The following is a 15,448-nucleotide window of genomic DNA, read 5'->3' on the forward strand; positions in this document are numbered from 1 at the left end:
ACAAAAGCTTCCCTTGTCTGTTCCAATTCCTATCAGGTGATTACTCTGAAGATGAAAATTGTATTTCTTGGTGCAAAGAATGTGACCTTACAGTACCAATTGGTGCGTTGTTTTCTGTTTAAATCTTTTGTGGTATTTTGAGCATTTGCATCAAGTGCACAGAGCCCTGTCCAGAGTAAGTGTCCATTCCCTTCAGGGCCCATTGGCAGCCGTCTGCAGTGCTTGGCTCTCTTATTGGCCGATAGACAGTTGTTTTTGTTTGTTTGTTTGTTTTTCGCGCCCCCCCCCCACCCCCCAAGGACAGTTTTTTTTGACATTTTGTGTCTCTGAGGGTGCAGATGTCTCCATTCAGCCCATCTCTGTTTTGCTGCAGTACGCACCCCTGTCCACTCATGTCATGGACCTGGGCGGCCCCCTCAAGCAAGCACAGCAGGATATGCACTTGCAGATTCCAATCACCACCCAGTCCTGGAAGGGAGGTCTTCCGGCGGGCTTTGCCATGTCCTACTTTAATGCAGCCCTTAAGTTTTCATAGTGATTTCCATGGAGCAATGAGCCATATGGCCATCCCTTTCACAGTCCAGTTTTCCATTGCCCTTTTGCATAACCCCACGGCTAGGCCATTAGGCACTATCCAGGAGTTGGTAAAAACGAAAACAGAGCACCAAATAGCGTGCAATGCAGCCCGCTGAGCTGAATTCATTTACCGTCTTCCGTTAGAGTGATGGTCCCCCAAACAGGGTGCTTTTTGTTCATCTTGGAACTGCCACCCATAAACCAAGAAGCTCCTTGTTGGTAACTGGAGAGCTGTTCACAGGCCCTGCCCAAGGGGCCCAGGGGGCCTGAGGATCCAGCACCATTTCAAGTGGTTCCAAAGTCGGCCCTAAGGGAACAGGTAGTCGCTCTTTCCTCCCCCTGGTAGCATGTTCCTTATGAAACACTTCTGGGCACTGCCCTCCCCGTTAGAGTGTTTCTCCAACATCACTCAAGACATTATGGGAATTTCAGGTTCAAGACAATTGTATAACCTTCAGTCACGGGGCAGTTTCAGTTAATGTCCAAAAGCAAGCTAGTAATTATCTCTCAAATGGAAAATTTTTGGTCCAAAATCCCAGTGGTCCTTGTTGAGTGGTGCTTTTGCCATAAATAGCCCCGGTCTGTGCTGCACACAGCGCTGTCCCCACCAGCACTCTAGCTTCCAATGGGGCATTAATTAAAGGGGTAATCTCTTTTTGTCTACCAGGTATTCCACACTGCTTCAAATTAACAACCTGTGTGGGCTCAGGCAATTGACTAGTTCCCAATCAGTATCGGCAGAGGGCAAATTGACAGTCCTTCTGTTTTGCAATACTGGATAGGGGACGCATTCTTCAGTCACACTATCCATCCCCATAATACATTCAAATAAAGGAGATAAAAACCCCTTCACATAGAGTCTGTTCAAACACCACAACTTTCACCCAAACTTCCACTTTAATCTCATCCATGTTGCATCCCCGTTTCCTTTCGATCGAACTGCAGTCCCTGTTGGGCCTCGCCAACAGGTTTTGGAACCACAGTGTATGGAGCTTCAGTGTCGGAGTCCTAGAAATGTCTCTTCTCTATGCCCGGGCCGTGTTACCCAGGCATGTGCACGTGGCCTTGAATCCCCGGGCAGGGGTAAGGCCAAGGGACTCAGACCCTTTCAAATGTTTTTATTTGACTAGATTGGGAGGCCATGGTCTCAGGCTGACTGAAGTACGGTTTCTCATTGTCATCTTTGCCTGCTCCACTTTCCAGTTCCTCCAAACTACTGTGAATAAAGCCGATTTGTTTAGGGTCCCTCAGTGTCGGTGGATCAGCATGGGCTTCCCCCCAAATCCTGCGTGCTGCTTTGACCTGCCCCTGTCTGCTTTATCCATCCCATTTCTTAATTACCATTTAATGATTTACACCTTGCTGGGATGAGGCCCTAAACTCTCCTCTCTCTTTCCCTATCCATAATAATAAAAGCGTAATATGCTAATTAGACCAGACATCCTTCCGGACAACCTTCCCGACGAAGCCGGGGCTGCGAGAGAAGCCCGGGTCCCAGGTGCCAAAGGGAAGCCGGTGCCAGCAGCCGGGGGAAGGAAGGCCTACGCTTGCATGAATTTCGTGCACCGGGCCTCTAGTTGTCTTATAAATCAGTCTAACTTTCTTTGCTATGTTGTTTCAGCATAGTTTTACCGTTGGTAGCGGCCCTGAGGCTGGCAGCTGTAACTCAGATTGTTAACCCTGGCCAATTCCCTGGCCAGCACAGTATGTTGTCCACCTTTGCATATGGGGATTTTTGCCAATCTGTGAGGTAGGAAAAAAATGGTGTCTCACTATAGGTTTATCTTATGAGGAAGTTTGACCTTCTTTTCATGTGTTTAAAGACTTATACAATATCTCCTTTTTGTGAACTACTTCTTCATATTCTTTGCTCATTTTTTTTTTTCTATTGTAGTGGTGGTCTTTTTCGTCTCAGTTTCTAGAAGCTCTTTGTGTATTAGAGTTAGCACATATTTATCCCAGATTATTGTATGTCTTTTGACTTATATACAATTTAATTAAACTTTTTAAAAAATATATATTTTATTGACTTTTTACAGAGAGGAAAGGAGAGGGACAGAGAGCTAGAAACATCGATGAGAGAGAAACATCGACCAGCTGCCTCTTGCACACCCCCTACCGGGGATGTGCCCGCAACCAATGTACATGCCCTTGACTGGAATCAAACCCGGGACCCTTCAGTCCGCAGACCGACGCTCTATCCATTGAGCCAAACCGGTTTCGGCTAATTAAACTTTTTAAGTAAAAATTGATACAGAGTCATCTCATGTACCCTTTACCCAACTTCCCCCAATGGTAACATCTTGAAAAACTATAGTGCAACATATTTTGAATTTTTTTCCACACAAATGTTTGGGGATTTTGTTGTGGTATTGTTATTGTTGTTTTTTAATCCTCACCCAAGGATATGATATGTTTATTGATTTTAGTGAAGGGGGGAGAGAGAGAGAAAGAAAGAGAGCAAGAGAGAGAGAGAGAGAGAGAGAGAGAGAGAGAGAGAGAGAGAGAGAGAGAGAGATCAGTTGGTTGCCTCTCATATGGGCCCTGACCAGGGATTGAACCTGAAACCTAGGTATGGGCCCTGACGGGGAATCAAACCCCCAACCTTTTTGGTGTACGGGATGATGCTCCAGCCAACTGAACAACCCAGGCAGGGCTGTGGTGGTGGGTTTTTTGTTTGTTGCAGATAGTGGAATTCATCTAAAGCTTCTGGATGGAATGTTACAAAGCTCCTCTTGCAATATTTATGTCACCACTAGAGGGAGCAGCTATTACCATGAATCTCATAGTTTAGCAGGAAAAGGGATTCCTAAAGAGATCTCTTTACCTCAGGAGTTGTCACTAGTCCCACGTGGTGACTTTTGCTCTCCCCAGAGCCCACTTCTTGCAGCCCAGCCTCTGGCCATGGCCTGGTGGTGTAGTTTCCGGTCATATGCTACTGCACTCAGCTACAGACACTGCTGCTGGAGGCTCCTAACAGGGTCTATGGTCTCGCCCTGGAGCCCCTCGGCCCCATGAGTCAGCTCAGTGACTGGATACACAGGCATGGCTGGCAGTGCCATTTCCAGGGCCCCTTGGGCTTTGGGCAAACCTCTCGGTGGTTAGTTCTTCAAGTCCGGGAGCCTCTTCCTCTCTGTGGCTCTGCTGCCTTTTCCCCACTTCAGATTCAGGGGCTTTGAAGTCAAACTCATCCTCAGGCTGCTATCGATCACCTGCCATTTCTGCTGCTTAAGCCACAATTACTGGGCTTCCTACACTTGACCTGTAATTGAATTTTCCTGGGAACTCAATGACAAGATTGATTCAGCCTAATTGAGTCAAAGATCAACTCTCCCTGCCATTCATCTAGTCCCTGTCTCTGCCTGGCTCTCTGAACTGAGGCTATAAGACTTTCACAGTTTTGTTTAAAAAGTCAAGAATGAACTGACACCTTTTAAGTACCATTTCTTCAAATGATACTACTAAATGTTGCCTTTATTTGCCTTCCCTGTCTTGGCCAGTTGAGAGCAGAGGAAATTTCTGTTTTTAAAGTTGCTTATGTTCTCTTCACTTGAATGCTAAAATGCAGTTCTAAAAAAAATCTGGCCTCATTCAAAAGCAGGTTTGAAAATGAGTAAGAAATCAGCTTGTAAGTTAGCAATTTCTTCTTTTATGTTTTCATGATACAACTCAATAATAAAAAGACAACACAATTTATAAAAGGGCAAAGAATCTGAATATACATTTCTCTAAAGATATAAATATGGCCTGGCTGGTGTGGCTCAGTGGTTGAGCATTGACCTATGAACCAGGAGGTCAGGGTTTGATTCCCGGTCAGGGCACATGCCCGGGTTTTGGGCTTGATCCCCAGCAGGGGGTGTGCAGGAGGCAGCCAATCAATGATTCTCTCTCATCATTGATGTTTCTATCTCTCCCTCTCACTTCTTCTCTGAAATCAATAAAAAATATATAGTTTTTAAAAAGATATAAATATGACCAACAGGCTCAATAATTTTTTATTTTTTATTTTTCAATTACAGTTGACATTCACTATTATTTTATATTAGTTTGAGGTGTACAGCATAGTGGTTAGATAATTATATAACTTATGCAATAATTCAAGTACCCACTGGCACCATACATAATTATAGCTTTTTTACCCACTTGTCTATTGATGGGCATTTGGTTTACTTCCATATCTTGACTATTGTAAGTAATGCTGCAATGAACATAGGAGTGCATGCATATTTATGAGTTAATGTTTTTTATTTCTTTAGCTATATACCCAGTAGTGGAATTGCTGGGTCATAATGTAGTTCTATCTTTAATTTTTAAAAATATTTTTTATTGATTTCAGAGAGGAAGGAAGAGGGAGAGAGAGATAGAAACATCAATGATGAGAGGGAATAATTGATCTGCTGCCTCTTGCATGCCTCCTACTGTGGATTAAGCCTGCAACCCAGGGAATGTTTCCTGACCAGGAATTGAACCCTGATTTCCTGGTTCATAGGTCGACGCTCAACCACTGAGCCACACCAGCTGGGCCTATTTTCAATTTTTTGAGGAACCGCCATACTGTTTTCCATAGTGATTGCACCAATCTGCCACAGTGCACAAGGGTTCCCTTTTCTCCACATCCTCGCCAACACTTGTTTGTTGATATATTGATGCTAGCCATTCTGACAGGTGTGAGGTGATACCTCACTGTGGCTTTAATTTGCATTTCTCTGATGATTAGTGATGTTGAGCATCTTTTCATATGTCTCTTGGCCATCTGTATGTTCTCTTTGGAGAAATGTCTCCTCAGGTCCCCTGTCCATTTGTTAATTAGATGGTTTGGGATTTTTTGATGTTAAGTTGTATGAGTTCTTCATAAATTTTGGATATTAACCAAAATCCTCTCCCATTCAGTAGGTTGTATTTTCATTTTGTTGATGATTTTCTTTCTTGTGCAAAAACTTTTAGTTTGATGTAGTCTCATTTGTTTATTTTTCTTTTGTTTCCCTTATATTAGAAAAAATACTACTAAGAGAAATGTCAAAGAGTTTACTGCCTATGTTTTTTTCTAGGCGTTTCTTTTTTTTTTTTTTTTTTTGCATGTATCTGTCCAGTGTTCCCAACACTATTGAGTAGATTGTGAGTCTTACATTTAAGTCTTTAATACATTTTGAGTTTATTCTTATAAATGGTGCGTGCGGGAGGCAACCAATTGATGTGTCTCATGTTGATGTTTCCCTCTTTCTCTCTCTCTCTCTCTCCGTCCCTTCCACTCTGTCTAAAATTCAATGGGAAAAATATCCTCAGGTGATGATTAATCAAAAAAAGAGAAAAGAACTGTGTGTACACACCCCAAGTCCAATAAAGTTAGAGAGGAAAAGAAGAGGATGGTAGGATATGAATATTTTTAGTATTTTTTCTCTTGTACTTTCCAAATGTCCTCATATACATAAATATATTATGTCCATAATAAAAATGCATACTCAGCCCAGCCGGTGTTGCTCAGTGGTTAAGTGTTGACCTATAAACCAGAAGGTCATGCTTCAATTCCAGGTCACAGTACAGGCTCTTAAAGTTATATCTCAATAAAAAGAAAAGTTAAGAATGTGTATCCCCTCCAACCTACTTTAGTTCTACTTCTAAGGAATCACCATAAGGAAATAATATGGGATCTTAGCACAAAGATTTCTGTACAAAGATGTTCAATACAACAATAATGTATTATAGCAAAACCTTACTGCCCAAACTAGGGGATTGATTACGCACAATTATGGCACATACATGTGATGTAATATTCTGCAGCCATCAGAACTTGGGATGTCTGAGAATGCTTGACAACCTTGAAAAATGTTCATATTCACACTATAAACTTATATGTAACTAATAACTAATACAAGTTAAAGGTGTGAAACATCCCAGCTGGTGTTGCTCAGTGGGTTAGAGCATAGTCCTGTGCATTGGAAGGTTGTGGGTTTGACTCCCAGTTGAGGGCATGTCCCTGGGTTGCAGGTTCAATTCCAGGCCCAGTGCACTAGTGTGAGTAGAAAACAAAAGTGGATACACATAAGAAAATGTGGAAAAGGAGATATAATGCTGCATTTTCCTAGGCCTTGGAAATATGGGGCATGCATGCAAATGTTTCCCACCAGTGTCCTCTTTTCTAGGATTAGAACGGAGACCTGGCCTCAGTGCTCCACGAACCTCAGGTCTCCTTTGTGATTCTGGGCTTCAAGCAAGTACGTTCATACTGTGAAAATCATTAGGTTGATGGAAAACTCTCTCCTGCAGAGGCTTGCCTAAGACTAGAATTCCTCCAGGGGGAGCTGAAGTCCCTAAATTCTACCCCAAACTTGAAGAAGATTCTAAAATTATTGCTTTTGTTGAAGAGGAAAAACTTTCCCTCTACCCTCTTCAATTCAGTACTGAGGGTCTGTGAATTAAAGTAACAAAAGATAGATTAGCAAGGTTTATTCACATATGTATGCAGGAGCTGCTCACGGCTGGGGATCAAACCTGAAACCCAAGTACGTGCCCTTGACCAGGAATTGAACCTGCGACCCTTTGGCGCTCAGGCCAACACTCTAACCACTTAGCAGCACCGGCCAGGGCTCAATTGTATTCTTGTTAAAACTGGCAGATGTACTCTTCTGTTTTATTTTTTTAAATATTTTAAATTGATTTTGAGAGAGAGAGGAAGGGAGAGGAGAGGGGGAGAGAGAGAGAGAGAGAGAGAGAGAGAGAGAGAGAGAGAGAAACATCGATATGAGAGTGGATCAGCTGCCTCCTGCATGCCCCCTACCAGGGATCAAGCTCGAAATCTGGGCATGTGACCTGGTGGCAACTTTGGGGTTCATGGGATGAAGCCCAACCAACTGAGCCACACCAGCCAGGGCTGTTTTCTACTTTTAAAGCAACAAGTAATAAATTTTTCAATTGTATACAGAGATTAACACCTCTCTATGATTGTATACAGAGATTAACACCTCTCTATATAAGACAATTTGCTGATGTACAAAAGCCCCAATCCAGGCTAAATAAAGCAATTTTGGGGTGTCAATGTATAAATTACAAATGGCGGTCTATATGAAAGATACACATTAATGCCCTGGCCAGTGTGGCTCAGTTGGTTGGAGTGTTGTCCTGTACATGGAGGGTTTGATTCCTGGTCAAAGCACACACTCAGGTTTCAGGTTTAACCCCCGGTTGGGTGAAAATGGGAGGCAACCGATATTTCTCTCTCTCATCAATGTTTCTCTTTCTCATCAATGTTTCTCTCTCTCTCCCTCCTTCTCCCACCCCCTCTCTCTTCCTCTCTCTCTAAATTAAAGGGGGGGAAATAATATAAAATGAAGGGGGGGGGAGAAAGATACACATTAAAAAATCAAGGACGATTTATAATGGGGACTGAACCAGAACCTGGCATACTGCCACCCCAACAGCTTTTGGGAGATTTTCTATTATCAGCTGATTAACATTTAAAACCAGTAGCCTCTGAGTTGAAGCAGATAGCTCTCCATAATGTGGGTGTGTTCATCCAATCAGGTGAAGGCCTGAACAGAAAGAATGACCTCCCCAAGCAAGAAGGACTCCTGCCCGCAGACTGCCTTTGGACTCGAATTGCAGCTCTTACCCTGAGTCTCCAGCCTGCAGGCCTGCCCTCAGATTTTGGACTAGCCAAGATTCTGCATGGATGCGAGCCAATTCCTTAAAATAAGTCTCTCTCTCTGTATGTATATTTATATATATACACACATATCCTGTTGTTTCTGTTTCTTTGAAGAATCCTGACTAATCCAACCTATAAATACTCATGCCCCATGTTTCTCTTCACCAAAGACCCCACCCCATACAAAAGGGGTCTGCATACAGTGCTGCACACAAACACTCAATTTATGGCTGCTGGTCGTTCTTCCCCAGTCAACCCAAAAGGCGGGGGAGATAAATTGTCAACATCAGCAACACCGACTTCCTGCACTGACACGACAGGACTGCAACCGCCAGTGCTGAGGCCAAAGCGCGTGGCTGGGAATCCTGGCTTTGGGGTGCAGAGCCTGCTGACATCATCTCAGCACAGACGCAAGACAGTTTGTTCACCAACGCTTCACTATTAGGTATTATTAACGCTTCACTATCAGATATTATTATCACATTATAATTTAAAAAAGAAAATCCATGTTCATGGTAAAAATAAAACGCAAACAGTAAAAAGTGGTACAAATGAAAAATAGAAGTTCTAATGAGAACAATCTAGAAGATAAGGGAGGCCCAGGTCTTTTTTTTTTTTTAATTATTGATTTGAGAGAGAGAGAGAGAAGAGAGAGAGAGAGAGAGGGAGAGAAAGAAACATCTATTTGATGCATTCATTGGTTGCTTTTTTTAAAAAAAATGTTTTTATTGATTTCAGAGAGTGGAAAAGAGAGGGAGAGATAGAAACATCAATGATGAGAGAATCATTGATGGATCGATTGGCTGCCTCCTGCAAGCCCCCCACTGGGGATCAAGCCCACAACCCAGGCATGTGCCCTGACCTGAATCAGACCATGACCTCCTGGTTCTTGGGTCGACACTCAACCACTGAGCCACACAGGCCAGGCATTGGTTGCTTCTTGTATGTGTCCTGATTGGGGATCAAACCCGCAACCTTGGCATCAGGACAATGCTGTAACCAACTGAATTCCCCGGTCAGGGCCCTTTAAAATTTTTTTTAAAGTCCTTGATATAGCTAAATAATGCCAAAAGGAATTTAAAAAGTTGCAGTATATTTTAAGCATTTGCATTTTAAATGTAATGCTTTCTTTGTACCAATATAAAAAGATGCTACTGTGTGATCATTTGAAGCTTTGTAAAGAACACGAACTATAGCCCTAGCCAGTTTTGCTCAGTGGGTAGAGCATCGGCCAGTGAACTGAAAGGTCCCAGATTCGATTCTGGCCAAGGGCACATGCCTGCGTTGTGTTGTGGGCTCGATCCCCAGTGGGGGACTTGCAGGAGGCAGCCGATCCATGATTCTCTCTCATCATGGGTGTTTCTCTCTCTCTCTTCCCTTCCTCTCTGAAATCAATAAAAATTTTTTTAAAAAGAACATGAACTATATTGAGCATTAAGGTGCTTTTCAACTGACAGTCATCTTAATCTTCCCTCATTCCTAAGTCTGCCCTCTCTTACTTTGATGTCAAAAGTTCTCTAGGCTTTTGCACAGGCCCCAACTATTGGAGTATTCCCTGTTACTTCACAGCAGCAACTTGCCACTGAGCTGGCACACACACTCTTTTCCTGTTCTCCCTTGACAGTAACTTCATAAAATGTCACATGCTCAACATTAGTTTGTCGAAGGCATTTTGTCTTTGTCAGTGGGTATCTTTCTAGTACTTACTCTATGCAGTTTATCAACATGTATGTTCACACATAGTTTTACATATACAGTTATGTTTAGTTTATTTTTCTAATTTAAATGCCATAATATATGTATTTTCTCCCTTACTATGAAATATTTGATATACAAGAAAAATGTATGTAATCTGCATAAATTATAAAGCACAATAACAAACACCCTTGTAATCACCAGCCAGTTGAAGAAATGGAATATCACCTACAACCGAAAGCCCCTGGTGTCCTCCCCCTCACATCACCTTCTTCCCCACCCCAGGGGCTACCAATATCCTGAATTTGGTGTATTTTGTTTCCTTGTTTTTCTTTTTAGTTTTATCACATAATGTAGGTATTCCTAAACAGTATCGAATTTGCTTTTGCCCTGGTTAGGATTTTCTCTATAGAAGTTTTGCTTCTCTTTTATTAGATTTCTCCTTAGATATTTGATGCTGCAAAAATGGTATTTTGTGGGTTATGAACATATCACTTTAAAAAAAATATGTATTTCTTTATTGATTTAAGAGAAGAAGGGAGAGGGAGAGATAGAAGCATCAATGATAAGAGAGAATCACTGATTGGCCGCCTCCTGCATGCCACACTCTGGGGATTGAGCCCGCAACCCCGGGCATGTGCCCTGGACCGGAATCGAACCCGGGACCCTTCAGTCCACATGCTGACGCTCTATCCACTGAGCCAAACCAGCTAGGGCTGAACATATTGCTTTTGTAAAAATCCAAAATATGTTTATTGGGATGGTTTCCCACTCACCTTGATTCAGGGCGTGTTTGGCACAGCCTTCTGTAAGCCTGGTTTTTCCTCCTGGAGGCTGACAGACATGGAGCAGCCAACACACAAAACTACCATTTGTGCCTGGCTGAGGGCACCGGTGGTTTTACAGCATCCTGGGCACCGCGCACGCAGGAAGTAGGAACTCGGGCTCTGCACCAGGTGCTGCTGCTTGTGTTTCCTTCCCTCTGGAGACGGATGAAGGGGATCCTTTTCGAGAGGCAGAGTCTCCTGGGGAGGTCAGCACCACCGGGCATATCGGGGTTTTTTAAATAATTTCAGCTGGGGCCGGTTTGGCTCAGTGGATAGAGCATCGGCCTGCGGACTCAAGGGTCCCAGGTTCGATTCCGGTCAAGGGCATGTACCTTGGTTGCGGGCACATCCCCAGTCGGGGGTGTGCAGGAGGCAGCTGATTGATGTTTCTAACTCTCTATCCCTCTCTCTTCCTCTCTGTAAAAATCAATAAAATATATTTAAAAAAAAAATAAAATAATTTCAGGCAGACGACTCAGTCGATTAGAGCATTGTTGCATACACCAAAAGGAAGCAGGTTCAATCCCCAGTCGGGGCAGGTACGGGAGGCAGCTGACCAATGTTTCTCTCTCTCTTCCTTACTCTCTCTAAAATCAGTTTGTTTTTTGTTAATCCTCACCTGACTGGGGCCGGGAATCAGACTCACAACCCTTTAGTCCATGGGCTGACGCTCTACCCACTGAGCAAACTGACCAGGCCTATTTTTTTAATGCTCAAACAGTGGGGCTCATAGAGCCCCTCAAGCCAGCTTCTGTGTTCTTTTGTCATGTTCCCATAATTCTTTGAGCACATCCTTCCTTACTTTTATTTACCTTTTTAAAAATATATTTTTTTATTTCAGAGAGAGGAAGGGAGAGGGAGAGAGGGATAGAAATATCAATCACACTGGGGATCTCACCCGCAACCCAGGCGTGTGCCCTGACTGGAAATTAAACCGTGACGACCTTCTGGTTCATAGGTCAATGCTCAACCTCTGAGCCACACCAGCCGGGCCTTCCTTACTGTTTATCTCATGATTTTCTAAGTTTATCTTGTACTTTCCCAGCTCTAGACCTGGAATCAGCCATTTCTTGAAGAAGCCCTACTTCCTTTTTAGTAGAGAATGGTGTTAAAAAAAAAAAAAGAGCTGGATACTAGGCGTGTTGTTAATGGGTTATTATGGATTGAGCTGTATCTCCCCAAAAGAGATATGTTGAGTCCTACCCCCAGTACCTCTGAATGTGACCTTATGAAAACAGGGTCTTTGCAGAAGTAATCCGTTGAGACCAGGTCATACTGGATTGAGGTGAGCCCCAAATCCAATTATTGATGTCCTTATAAAAAGGCCAGGTGAAGACACAGGGGGACAGAGAAAACACTGTGTGACAACAGAGGTAGAGATTGAACTGACGTGTCTACAAGCCAGGGAACATCAAGGATCACTGATGCCGCAGCCTGTTTGGCTCAGTAGATAGAGCATCAGCCCACGAACCAAGACTATCTTATCAGTAAGGATTTACATGACTGTCTGGTGGGGAAGTTGCTTCAGCTACCATTGTCTCGACTAAACAGTGGGTGCATAGCTCTGACCTTTGCCAGGGCTCAAGGGTCACCAGCCTTCCGAGCTCCTTGCTAGTGAAGACAATAGGCGGCTTCCCACATGCGCTGTACTTGTGTTCAAACTTTATATAAACAGTGTACCGGATATTTTCTTCTGCAATCTGCTTTTCCCACTCAACATTATGTTTGTATGTTTATCCATATTAATGTATATAACTTCAGCTTATCCATTTGTTTGCAGGGTTTTTTTGTTTTTTTTTTTATTGATTTCAGAGAGGAAGGGAGAGATAGGAACATCAATGATGGGAGAGAATCATTGATTGGCTGCCTCCTGCACACCCCACATGGGGAATCGAGCTTGCAACCCAGGCATGTGCTGACCGGGAATTGAACCGTGACCTCCAGGTTCTTAGGTTGACACTCAGCCACGGAGACACGCTGGCGGGCTGTTTGCAGGTTTTGCTATGAGTTTCTTGCACTTGTCTCCTGGTGCACACACAGGCAAGTTTTTCTAGGGCATCTCCGTAGGGACAGTCACTGCATCCCAAGGTGTGGGCATCATCACATTTCCTATTTAATGCAAAAATATTTCCCAAAGTGATCTACTTTCCTCTCCTGGGCCTCTTACCAGTAGAGCATAAGTAGAGGTTCTATTGCTCCATGTCTCAGCAACACTTGACATAGTTGGACTGATTTATATGGTCTGGTGCATTTTTCCATTATCTGCACAGTCAATACTGATTGCTACTTGTCCGCCCAAATCCAATCTTACTTCTTCCTTAGATCTTGTACAGTAATAGTTATAGCTGCATACATGGCAGCCAACTAGGCCACATTTCCGCCATGTGGCCATGTGACCAAGGTCTTGCCAATGAAACAAAATTGATGTGTGGTATTTCCAAGTATGGGTCTTACGACATTGGACATGGCTCTCTTCCCTTCTTGCCGGTTGAGGTCCCACGTGACAATGATCTTGCTTCAACCACACAAATAATAACACTGATCTAGGGGATGGCAGAGCAAGATGGAAGGAGCCCGAGACCTAGGTGATCATTTGCAGCAGGACCACCCACTGGTCTGGACTTTACCAAAGAATAAACTGGGCCCAAAAGCCACTGGACCATTGGGTTTCTTTGTTATAACAGCTTATCCTTTATCCTAATATATTCTACCACCAGAACCAATACCCAGTAGCTATGGGAGTCCTCAGGAGGCAAAGTCCCATATCACACCCTGTCAACACCAAGTGAAACTTGGCCTTAACCGATGCACCCACTTCATCTAAATGTGGGTTTTTATAGAGCTCCAAAAATATTTTAATTCTTCTCTCTCAGAATATTCCCAAGACAATTAATTATAGGAGGAAAAATGGGGGGCTGCTTGACTGTGGGTTTTCTCCTCCTCCCCAGCCTCCTTGGTGGTATTTGGTGAAAAAGCAGACTTTTAATGTGGGTATAGCATATTTTCAAAAAATCAAAATAATTAGCTCACAAAATGGTTAAGTCAGCACTGTGCCCTTTTCTGATTTTGTTCTGGAGAGCTGGAAAATATTCTCCTGACTATCTTTAATGTTAAGAAAAATGTAGGTCATGCTGACTGATGGTGGCAAGTTGGAATCCAAGAGATAATGAGATAAGACTAGGTGTTCATTTTGCCAGTTTTTTAAAAATGGTATAAAACCCTCTGCTACCAAAAATGATACTGTGTCATAAGTCACAGAGTTTGGTCAAATCAATTTTATGTATTTGAGGTAAAAAGCAGAAAAGCAAACATTTCCATAGGTGGGTGAGAGGCAGCTTGGAAAGCCCCTCGAGCCTGGTGCTACTCCTCTGCAAGTGTGCCTGTGTCTCTGCCAGCGAGAGCAGTCCTGAGTGAACGGGTGACCACGCTGTCCTGGCCGGAGCTGGGGCAGGAGAACCCATACACCTGCTGGTCAGGTGTGTTTATCTTTTCTTCCTTTTTCCTTTTTCCCTCTCCCAGGGGCTAGGAAGTTACTTTTTTTTAAATACCGTATTTTCCGGCGTATAAGATGACTGGGCGTATGGAAGATTTTCCTGGGTTAAAAAGTCATCTTATACACTGGAAAATACGGTAATATTTTAAAATATTTTTATTGATTTCAGAGAGGAAGGAAGAGAGAGATAGAAACATCAATGATGAGAGAGAATCATTGATCAGCTGCCTTCTACAAGTCCCCAACTGGGGATCAAGCCCACAACCCGGGCATGGTCCCTTGTCCGGAATCGAACCTCGGACCTTTCAGTTCGCAGGCTGACGCTCTATCCAGAGCCAAACTGGCTAGGGCTAAGAAGTTACTTTTTAGATGGGAGGAAATAAGACCTAAACATTCATTAATATGAAATTCTATTTGAGTCTATATCCTATTATATCTATTTTGGGCCTAACCGAATAATTCAGGAGCAAACAGAAGGGCCTCACAGACTCTAGTAGATTCTGTCACTAAAAACGCTCACCTAGGCCCTGGGTGGGTGGCTCAGTTGGTTGGAGCATCTTCCCATTCACCAAAAGGTTGTAGGTTCAATTCCCAGTCAGAGCACATACCTAGGTTGAGGGTTCAATCCCAGGCCTGGGAGTGTATAGGAAGCAATCGATTGAGGTTTCTCTCTCTCTCCTTTCCTCTCCTTTCTGCACCCCCTCTCCCTTCCTCCTTCTCAATTCAATTCTTTTAAAAAAGTTAAAATCTTAAAATAATTATCTGCTCCTGAAAGAAAAATCTCTCTAGTGCTTACAGCTCTTTTTGAATTTGTCCAGCAGGTCTTCCGGCTCGCACCGGAAGGCCCACCCCAAAAAGCAAGTTCTTGTGGTCCTGGCCGAGGTGATCCAGGCGTTCTCGGCCCCCGAGAACGCCGTGCGCATGGACGAGGCTCGGGACAACGCAAAAAAAAAAAAAAAAAAGAAAGAAAAATCTCTCTCTCCAACAATCAAATTTTTACTCAAACTCTTTCCATAACTTATTCTTTTATTAAAAGTTTGTTTGTTCTGATTAATAATACATACTTGTTTTAGAAAATTTGGAAAACACAGGAACGTATAAAGAAAATAAAAATCATTTAAAATTACACTGCCAACCACAGCTAGTCACTCTGTAGGTTTTATCCTTTAAACATTGAACCTTAGCTCATTAAAACTTCTCCAATCTAGCCATAAG

At 43.1% G+C, this 15,448-nt stretch overlaps 1 non-coding gene across 1 annotated transcript; it reads left to right on the plus strand.

Annotated features, from left to right (window-relative positions):
- The first annotated feature begins 15,019 nt into the window (after positions 1 to 15,019).
- On the plus strand, positions 15,020 to 15,082 carry LOC129147502 (U7 small nuclear RNA). Its single transcript, XR_008554869.1, has one exon. It is a non-coding gene; the product is annotated as a U7 small nuclear RNA (small nuclear RNA).
- The last annotated feature ends 366 nt before the right edge of the window (positions 15,083 to 15,448 follow it).

The sequence above is a fragment of the Eptesicus fuscus genome, chromosome 20, assembly GCF_027574615.1.
Source record: "Eptesicus fuscus isolate TK198812 chromosome 20, DD_ASM_mEF_20220401, whole genome shotgun sequence".
NCBI lineage: Eukaryota > Metazoa > Chordata > Mammalia > Chiroptera > Vespertilionidae > Eptesicus > Eptesicus fuscus.